This window comes from Arachis ipaensis, chromosome B05 (assembly GCF_000816755.2).
Source record: "Arachis ipaensis cultivar K30076 chromosome B05, Araip1.1, whole genome shotgun sequence".
NCBI classification, from domain to species: domain Eukaryota; kingdom Viridiplantae; phylum Streptophyta; class Magnoliopsida; order Fabales; family Fabaceae; genus Arachis; species Arachis ipaensis.
In genome coordinates, this window is record NC_029789.2 from 41,108,597 (window position 1) to 41,119,666 (window position 11,070).

Genomic DNA, 11,070 nt, shown 5'->3' on the forward strand with positions numbered 1-11,070 from the left:
TAACTATTTTTTTTTTTTGTGGAGGTTTATAACCCTCACTAAATAGTTTGTGAAAATTTCTAAAACTTCTAAAATTTGAGGTGCCATAAAATTTTTTGTGAGAATTTTTAAAAACCTCCACAATCTATTCAGTGGAAGTTTTGTGTGTGTTTAGTGAGAATTTTTATATTGGACTTTTGTGGCAGTTTTAAATTATTTTTGTGGCAGTTTAAAACCCCCACAAATTAATTTTTTAATTTAACAAAAATTAACTATTTTGTGAGATTTTCAAACTTCTACAAATTCTGTAATTATTTATTCATTTTAAATTTTAAATCATTCATTAATCTCATCTCATTTACATATTCTCAAATTAAAAATTTATTTTTTAATATCAATTTAAAAACTAAATCTTTTATAACACACATTCTCAATATAAGATATAACTCTATATATAAAATCATTCTCAGAATGCTAATTTCTATCACAAAACAAAGCTAACATCTTTATTTGAATAAGCAATAATTAGTGAAAAAAGTACAGAATCCAGATATGATATATTAACAATAATCACCACTATCAGGCATTATTATGTACAACATATTATGAGTATACATCATTCCACTACAAGATTTCTACTTCTTTATGGGATTTTTTTTGTGGAGGTTTTAGAAAACTTCCATAACATATTTTATTTATGACAAAATATAAAACCCCCATTGATTAATACTAATTTAAATTTCTGAGCCCATTTGTCCAAACAAATAATGAGTCCCTAATCTACTCAAATCAAACCTAAACCAATTTCAGTCCAAAAAAAATTTGTCCAAAAAATTAAAAAAGAAAGAAGAGTGAGATCTAATGAAACCCTAGATCTTCTTGCCGCATCTCTTCGCCATTGTCACCGTCAAGCTTGTCATAGTGTTTGAGATCAGAGGGAGAGTAAGCTCGTCGCTGCTGCGATTCATCGTCGTTACTGCCATTCATCGTCGTTGCTACTTTCCAATTCTTTCAACTCTTCAACTACATTAACACTTAATTTCGCCGTTTTCAATTGCAGCACATGAATCTCACCGCAGTCAAAGACGGCGACGAAATCATGGAGAGGTACGTCGAGGACACGCTTGCAATCCTCCTTCCTCTTAAGGATTGCTACCACACGTGCTGCGGCGGCGCGCCATCACATGAGAAGCTTAGCCTCGTGGACGTTGGAACAGGTGTTGGTCTTTCCGGAGTTGTTTTTGTCATAGCTTGTCCAGGTGAATTTTTCGCTGTTTTTTTTCCTTCTGTAATTAGATTCAATTCCTTTTTTCTCTCAGATCTAAAGCTTGAGCCTAATGTGGCTTTCGTTGGTAGGTTGCATCTGTGGATGATCGGGGTCTGTCAGCCTGTTCCCTATCCAATGGCACCATCTTCTCCTTCTTTTTCTCTTGCTTCTTCTTTGTTGCATGTCTTTTGTACTTCTTTGCCGCCTCTTAACACCGTCTCCATTGGTATGCGCCGATACTTTTCTCCTAATTTTGCTTTGTGCTAGGTTGTTGCTTTGATTATTTTTTATTCTTGATCTTTGTTTGGTTAGATTTTTTGTTCCATTAAGATCTGTTATTGAGTTTTAAGTTTGTTGATCTTTGTTTGGGTTCTTTTGATTGCAAATCCACTTGATTTAAAAACTCCGAAATTTTCTTCATTGTTGTTTATCTTGAAAGATTTATTATACAGAGGTTCTCTCCATTAAAAACTATTGTTAGCATCTTTGATAGAAATCTAGGGATTTCTGGTTAAATTATTTGGTGTGGTTTATTTGGTTTGGGATTTGTGCTGTGCTAATTAGGAATTGAGATAGATTAATGGTAACTGATTAATGTTGATGCATCTGTATTTTTGGATTTTCTGAAATTGTATAATAAAATCATTGTCCCTTATTTATCATTTATTCTAAATTCATCGTGTTCGATTTTTATCTTTCATTGGAACATTTGATCTCTCTTTCATTGAAATGTTCCAATGAGTTCAAACATAAAATGCTAGAAGAATCAATGCCATTGCAATGAGTCCAAACATGAATGATAAGCCACCAAACAGGTATGGAGTTGGAGATGAAATGTTTCTCAAACTTATTGCACCTCCTCCTACTGCATCCATTATGGAGTACTTGAATTTCTTGAAAATTGCATTAAAGACCTCAATTATACAAATTTATTTCATTAAAGAGCATATAAATTTAGTGCTATGTTGCTTTGCTTTGAGGATGGGTTTTAGTTACTTGTAGTCGTGTTATTGGGATATGGCATAGAAGCAAAAGGGATTTTTATTTATTTATATATGAATTATTGAATTATAAGGTGACTCACATTCACATTAATGGACCCACTCATGTTGAAATTGTGATGAATGGAATTTTTGTTGTTGTTATTCGTTTCTTTGGATAACATAGGCTAATGCTTGAACTTGTTCATGAATTTTTCTTGTTGTTATTCTGTTATTCAGTTTTAGGTTTCCCAATCTCTATTTGGGTTCCTTGGATTGTCTGTCTACTTGAATTTAATAGTTTGAAGTTTTATAGTTATTTAATTATGATATTTATATCTCTCTTTTTGCATTCTTTTTCAGGTTTTTATGATTGTTGTTACTAATGGGAGCAGAGTTCCGGGACTTGGTGATCTTGGGAGTTCATGGAATTGGCATCTTCATTAGGATGCTTGATCTGTATGTTACTTTTTTTCCTTTTTTTTACTACTTGGTCTTTGTATATATTATTGGCTGCATTAAGCTCTGTTATTCAGTTCTGGGTTTTCTGATCTTTGTTTGGTTACCTTCGATTACCTGTCCATTTGAGTTTAATAGTTTGGAGTTTTATAGTGAATTGATTATGATATTTAGAGCTCTTTTTTACGTTCTTTTCCAGGTTTTTATTATTTTTGTTACTGATGGCAAGAAAGTTTCACGCCAAGACACTGAGCTTGCAAGCAAATCCTACTAGCTTGTCAGAGCTTGTAAGCAAATCCTACTAGCTTGTCAGGAAGCTAATTCAAAAAAAAATATATATAAATCTTAAAACATTTGTTTACAGAACAAGGATAGATTCTGGATTTACAACTCTAGGTATCCATCTTGAAATTCTCTATCATGCAATTTATGGTTTTCATCCTTTTAGTAATATAAATAGTTGATTGTATGAGTTATTCAATTTTTATTTGAACAGAATGGTTATTTGTTACCTAAATTATTGATGTAATTTGTTTGATTTCTCCACCTTGTATTTAGTATGGCAGAAGCTGGCAAAAGAGAATGATGATTTGTTCAATCATTTTCACCCCTGTAAACATATTTTCACTCTCATTTTCTGGTACTTTTTTTTAAGTCTACATTTTGCTATGATTGATGTCATAACCTGTATTGTTCAATTTTCTTTGAAGTGGTATCTTCCTTACTAGCAATAGTTGTGAAGAATAATTTTCTTTATTAGGTTTTGATCAACACAATGTAGCAAATACTATCTAAATTATTCCTAATATGCTGTTAGCTCTACCGTGTACTTTCAGAAGAAGGTGGTTTAAGAAAATGGTTGGTTCTGCTTTTCTAGTACTTGCTACAAATTCCTATTATTAGGGGTAAAAAAATATGAATTTTCTGCAGACATTGGTTATTTATTCGGGGATACAAGTGAGCATTGTAGGTTTTCCTTGCCATCTATTCATTCTTGTTTATTCTTTAGTTTTACCACACTTCTGCTTTTAAAATTTCACATCTATGAACCTACTTAAATACTAATGAATTTTATATTTTTGAAATTCTAGCACATTTAAAGACACCCGAACAAGAGGTGCTCTTGTATTTATTCTTGGGTTCTGGAGGTTGGATCTTGCCAACAATACTTTGTAGGTAAGGTCAAAGAATTAGAATGTGCTTCTTTCTATTATCTTTATATTGATGAAAGAAAGTAAGTTTTCTAAAAAATACTAGTCATGGCATGTAATTCTAGCAATTAAAGCCATCTAGCAGATTTTCTTATGAAATCAATTTGTTTGAAACAAGTCACAATAATTTGTTTTACTTTTTTATGATGAAGAGTTATTATAGGAGAAGGGATCCTTGGATGGCGTAGAACAACTCATGTGAATGGTCTCTTAGAAGAATGAGGATTCTATCTTTTATAGAAGTATGCTTTTTTTTTTTTACCAAATTTGTATTTTGTATAGATTTTACTTGAAGTTAATGCTTATTTTCTGCTCATTGGTATTATTTATTTCTTACATGAGTAGATGGTTCCCTTTCCTGACAAATAGAGCATGCTGTGAAGCCTGTGCAATCTTAAGGCCGCATTTCTTGTTGCTGTGGTGGGTTACTATCTGATATCATTTTATATATTGTCAGATCATATAAAAATATGTAAATTTGATTGATCTAAGTTGTTTATTTCATACCAATTTAATTTATGTAATTTGTTTAAATTTCTGTTAATTCTATACTAATTACTAATTTTTTTAAAGTTAAATAATTTTTAGTTTGATTGATGTAATTTTTTCAATCAATAATAGTAGTTTATAGCTTTTAAATAGGTTTTGTTTCAATTTTAAATTGTTTGAAACAGTTCACTTTGAAGCAATTTTTTTTTGAAAATTTAGTTTTTGTAGGAGTTTTAAACCGCCACAAAAATTTAAAAAAATGGTCAAAATAATCAACTCAAAACTCCCACAAAGTAGACAAAGAACCGCCACTAAATTATATTCTGGGAGTTTTACAAAACCGCCACAAATAAGCTCGTGGCACCTCAAATTTTGGAGGTTTGGGAAACTCCCACTAATCTTTTGGTGGGGGTTTGAAACCCCCCACAAATCAGAAAAAAATTGCCACAAATCAACTTGAATCTTGTAGTGTTCTAAAACAACTCCGATCAGAAGCAACAAAGATACAATAGTGATACAAACAACAGCTTTTTCTTGATGGTAACAATTGAACCTTGATCAAGTAATTTCTGTAAACTTGTTGTTGAAAAATACTGGTAAGCCAAATACACTGCAATCAATAATGAAATGATAGCACCTTCTTTTGCGTCCCTGACAAAGAGATTGAATCGTTTTATGAAGAAAAGGCAATGGCTTGATAAATCAAAACCCAAAAGAATGGATTTGTTTACCTAAATCCTATGACCTCATAAGGGAAAAGAATGACCAAGAGAAGTGCTAAAAATGGCAACTCAAGTTCATCTTGAAATCAAGCAGAAAATTTTTCATTCAATTAGTTTTTGAAAGTATGAAGAACAAAATAAACAGGAATTATTTGCATTATTTTGTACAAATTTTCAGATAAGATGCACAGTTATCAGATCCAAATGAATATAGAATAATTAAATATAAAACTGTCAAGCACATAATAAATAAAAAGCTTAAAATTTTACCTTTGGTAAAATTTTGTACAAAATTTCATTCAAGTCTTCATCGCTACCCCACCCCATGTGACTCACTTTCTTCCTCATTCCTTCCCTCTTTATTTCACTTTTCCTTTTTCTATAAAATTATCTAATTTTTCCACTCCTTAGTTACACTATTAATTACACCTTATAATGAACAAGTTTTATATCAAAGAATTCTAAGACGGTTACCATGTTTGAGTGGCCAATTAAATTCTAACACCATTTTTTAAGGAATTAGCTCCCTAAGTTAAAAAACCCAATTCCCATTGGTTCAAGTCTTTTCTCTTTACAATCAGACTCCAAATTAATAGAAAACTTCATATCATAGTGTTATAGAATTATAAAGCATTTGAGATATTCCAAAATGATACTTACAGAAAGTACATGTTGAAGTGTCATCTGAGCATAAACTTCATCAGTTTCTGGATCAGCCTGCCAAAAAAAATCTCCAAAAATTAGCATACAATCAAAATAAGAGAATTCCAGCTCTTCCATATTGATCTTCGGCTCAAAACTAATACAAAAACCAAACTAAAAAAGAAAATTTTCATACACGGAAAGTAACACTGTGAAGGAGGCACAACAACTTGGATGGAAGATTGGGATAGTTAGGAATCTATCCATCCACATCTTTCTTCAAAGACGCTGCGACCTGAAACAAACAAAAAAAAAGATTCAAATTAAATAAATAAACAATTAAAGGCTTACTTTGATTATAGCTTATTCTGGATTCAAAAGCCAACTCCATAATCGAAAAGCTTAACAACTTTTTCAGCATGTTAAAGAAGTTGGTTAGGGTAGTTAAGTTAGAGTTGACCTGCTCACTGTGTCCTTGAGGGAAGTAGAAGACGTGTGTTCCCACCGGTGGAAGGCCAGATTCACCAAAAGTTTTAACCGAGGGACCTAATTTCTCATAAGCCAAAATCATAATACATTATATATGCATCAATTTGCATAATTTAAAAATAATTTAAAAGATAGCACAACATCACCATAGAAACAAAACAAAAAAATTGTGGAACAGGGAATAAAAATACAAAATGCAGATCTAAAAATGTGTTGGTTACTAAGGGAGAAAGGATAAATCCAAGATAAGAAAATTATTTTAAATATAAACTAGTTACTAAGGTTTGTATACACTTAAGAGAAAGTAAGCGAATCTAATCTTTCAACAACAAAAAGACTAAATGCCATCTACAACTAAGAATTGGCCAAGTATTCTTGAGCAGTTAAGAATAATTGCAAGAGAAGTAATAAAGAAAAAAATTGGTAACCAAAACAATAATAAAGTTAGAACAAAATTAGTAACCAAAACAACAATCAAGGCTGTTGGTGTACAGAATTGTGATCACACTTTTCACAACTCCGGTACAACTAACCAGCAAGTGCACTGGGTCGTCCAAGTAATAAAACCTTACGCGAGTAAGAGTCGATCCCACAGAGATTGTCGGCTTGAAGTAAGCTATGGTCATCCTGTAAATCTTAGTCAGGCGGATTCAAATGGTTATGAAGTTTTGATAATTAAAAGATAAATAAAACATAAAATAAAATAAGATACTTATGTAATTCATTGGTGGGAATTTCAGATAAGCGTTTGGAGATGCTTTGTTGCTTCTGAACCTCTGCTTTCCTATTGTCTTCATCCAATCATGTGTGCTCCCTTCCATGGCAAGTTGTATGATCCTCTCAGTGAAAATTGTCCAAGTACGGTTTCTGCACGGCTAATCAACTGTCAGATTTCTCGTCTCGGATGAAAAATACCAGGTACAGCTACCACACGGCTAATCATCTGTCGGTTCTCACTTGTGTCAGAATAGGATCTCTCTATCCTTTTGCACACTGTCACTGTGCCCAACATTCACGAGTTTGAAGCTCGTCACAGTCATCCCTTCCCAGATCCTACTCGGAATACCACAGACAAGGTTTAGACTTTCCGGATCTCAGGAATGCTGCCAATTGGTTCTAGCCTATACCACGAAGGTTATAATCTCACGGACTCGGTCCGTGAATTAGAGACCCAAGAGAATATACTCCGGCTGTCGTCCAATGACTACGTTGAACATCATGTAGACCGCTTATGGTTGTCAGACACGCGGATCTTGGCTAAGCGAGTAACGAAGATAGTGGGTGATTGTCACGAGTCACCCCTTCATTCTTACTTAACTGAATTAAGTACGAGAGTATATCTTGGAGAAGAAGTAAGCATGAATTAAAAGAGAAATAATAGTACTTACATTAATTCATGAAGAACAGCAGAGCTCCACACCTTAATCTATGAGGTGTAAAAACTCTACCGTAGAAAATACATAAGAGAAAAAGGTCTAGGCATGGCCGAATGGCTAGCCTCCAAAATGTAACATATGGAAAAAAACTCTCTAAAAAGATATGAAAGACTAGTATTTATACTAAACTAGTTACTAAGGGTTACAGAAATTAAGTAACTAAGTGCAGATAGTGCAGAAATCCACTTCCGGGACCCACTTGGTGTGTGCTTCGGCTGAACATTGAGCTTTACACGTGCATAGGTATTTTCTAGAGTTAAATGCCAACTTGGATGCCAGTTTGGGCATTTAACTCCAGTTCTGGCGTTTTACGCTAGAAAAGGGTCTCTGGCTGGCGTTTTGATGCCAGTTTGGGCCATCAAATCTCGAGCAAAGTATGGACTATTATACATTGCTGGAAAGCCCAAGATGTCTACTTTCCAACTAAATTAAGAGAGCGCCAATTGGACTTCTGTAGCTCCAAAAAATCTACTTCGAGTGCAGGAGGGTCAGAATCCAACAGCATCTGTAGTCCTTTCTCAGCCTCTGAATCAGACTTTTGCTCAGGTCCCTCAATTTCAACCTGAAAATATCTGAAATTATAGAAAAATATACAAACTCTTAGTAAAGTATAGAAATGTGATTTTTGTATAAAAACTAATAAAAATATAATAAAAAGTAACTAAAACATGCTAAAATTATGTAAAAATAATGCCAAAAAGCGTATAAATTATCCGCTCATTATCTGTTCTGACATAGTTGGACATTATCGTTAGAACAGCTCAATCAACTTCCCATATATGAAACAATAAACAATAAAAGATTTCTCTAGATACGAAAAATTGTTTATTAAGATAGCATAATAGTTAAGAAATAAATTGGAAGCATTTTGTGCCAATATGCAAACACATGGAATGAGAAACACAATCTAAGCTTGAAAGTGATCCTTGTTTCACTGAGATCAAAGTTTGGTCATCCACTTAAGTGCTCATAAATTCCATAAGAGTAAAAGCATGATGAACCTCAGAGCAGTATGAATTTGAAATTGATCACCCACAGTAATTAATCATAAACTTAGGATTTCAAGAAGGTAATGAATAATAAGCAAAATCCTGAGCAAGGACCTTTTGTCAATGTTTAAGGGAATAAAATTTTTCTCAAGAGAAAGATCCCACATTCTTGTAGATGAAATCTCAACTTGTTCATCATTTTGAACTATAACTCTGAAAATCATTCCTTGAATCTTGGAGCATAACATATTCAGTTCACATTTTTTTCAAATATTATTGTTATAGAAAATGATTGAACACATAAGATTGAAGAAAGAAACACACAGCAAAACAGAGGGGTTAGGAAAATTGTATATATTTCTACTCAGGTACAAGATAAAAGCCACTCCCGATTTAGTTGTGAAATCTAATAAGTAGTCGCATTTGAATATAGCTTTATTGAGAATTGACTTGGTGGCATAATATCAAACACTGACACCATGCAGTTACAAAGAAGGTACTGTTGCCATACACATCAAAGGTTCCTTTGATTCCTGGTTCACTCCAAATAAGATCCGAGTACCTAAAAATCCAATTTGAAACAAAATTAGTTTCCAACTTAAAAAAGGTAATGCCAACTTAAATTTCAAAAGGTCATCAAGTAAATTTGCACTGCTATCTCTATAAAGCAAATCAAATTCACAACACATATATTTTTTTTGGTGACTAATTCACAACACATATATTAGTCCTATACAACAACACACTCTAACTTAAAATAACAATTAATCATGATAATATGACATATCTAAAGAATTCAAAGTAATACCTCTACAATAGTGTCTGAACCAAATTTCTTTCTCCACTTGAGCATGTTAGCACACATTAACTTTGTCTTCTCGATATCAAATTTTCTTGCCTTGAGGAATCTATATGAAAAAAAAAAGAGTAAGCAACGTAAGTAACATAGCAAGATTATTTAGAAGAAAAAGATTTCAAATATATACATTAGTATCGAAATAAAAGAGTGTCACGAAATCAAAATTTAAAAATTAGCAAATCAATTTATCAAAATTTCAATTAAGAAAATAAACAATTCATCAAATACTTGGAGTTCTTGAGAACTTGAAACAATATTATCCATTAAGAGATAATAAAACTCATCGAATGTTATATCACATAGCAAAGCATTCAGAATCTGTGAATGAAAAACAAAAAAAAAAGAATAAAAAGGAAAAAGAGAAGGAGAACCAGAAATTGAGAATGAGTGGAAAGAAGAGCATACAGAAGGAATAGAATGCCGATGGAGAACACGAGCATCATTGGCGGAGGAGAGTTAACCGAAGAGGCACTTTCTCTCGATCTCAAAGGTTTGGGCATTGCAATTAGATCTAGAAATGCGTTGATGAAGGAGGCGTCTTGGCTCGATCTTAGTAGCATTATGGCAAAAGCAGAAAGGAGATGAACTCTAGTAGCAGTGATGGTGGCAATGATGGTGGTGGCGACGACGGAGATAGTAGTGGAGATGTCTATTGCGATCTTAGGGTTTCGGTGAGCTCTCACTCTTCGGTTCTCTCTTTTCGAGTGTTTTAGTGAATTTTGTAAAAATTTTAATTATGTGATAATTCTAACAATAGAGTTTTATTGTTAGTATGTGGGAGTTTATCAAAATGTCACCTATAAAATATATTGTGGAGATTCTTAAAAATTCTCCTTAAAAAATTTCTACAAATATATATAAATCTTGTAGTGAGTTTTGTACTCATTTTTCCATTTGCGTGATGATCAACAATAATGACCCATTCCAATGTACACATATATATGGAATGACAGATAGAAATTCTTTTTCTCTAAATAATCTTAATTGGTTTTCTCAGATTTGAGTTCTAAATATGACAAAATTAATTAGTGTTTATGCCTCCTATATATATGGATTTTAAGTGTTCAAACGGAAAGGATGCCTCTAATAAGATAATACTTATGTTTGGGTCTTAATCATCAGTTGAATCTTATGTTACATTTGATTCTAATTCAAGGCTCTGAATCAACATCACCTAAGCTTTTTTTTTTTCTTCACTCAATTCAGCACCAACTAAAGTATCATTGAAAATTTTATCCATGGTTTATTAGTAGGGTAGTATGATTAAGATAGATTTTGAGGAGGTGATGATCCTTATATAGTTAATAGTTATATATGTAATTTTCAAATCATTCACTTCTTTATAAATATATATTTGATTGAATCATGTTGCGTGATAGATTTTATTTTGTGGGACATTTTTATGAAAAGGACAAGGAAGAGAACTTTCATACATATATATTTTCTTTGCATTTTATTAATTTAAAAATAATTTGAATACATGATTAATTAATAACTGTATTTTTATACTTAGTTAAATGTTGTTTACCTCAATACTTTCTTTTTTTA

General features: G+C 32.4%; 2 long non-coding RNA genes across 2 annotated transcripts; one reads left to right on the top strand and one right to left on the bottom strand.

Moving 5' to 3' along the window:
- LOC110262834 lies at positions 822 to 3,935 on the top strand. The gene is made up of 4 exons (XR_002347840.1): positions 822 to 1,238; positions 1,336 to 1,472; positions 2,590 to 2,685; positions 2,885 to 3,935. It is a non-coding gene; the product is annotated as an uncharacterized LOC110262834 (long non-coding RNA).
- Positions 5,807 to 6,258, bottom strand: LOC110262835. Its single transcript, XR_002347842.1, has 3 exons — positions 6,210 to 6,258; positions 5,946 to 6,044; positions 5,807 to 5,824 (listed from the first exon to the last, which is right to left on the bottom strand). It is a non-coding gene; the product is annotated as an uncharacterized LOC110262835 (long non-coding RNA).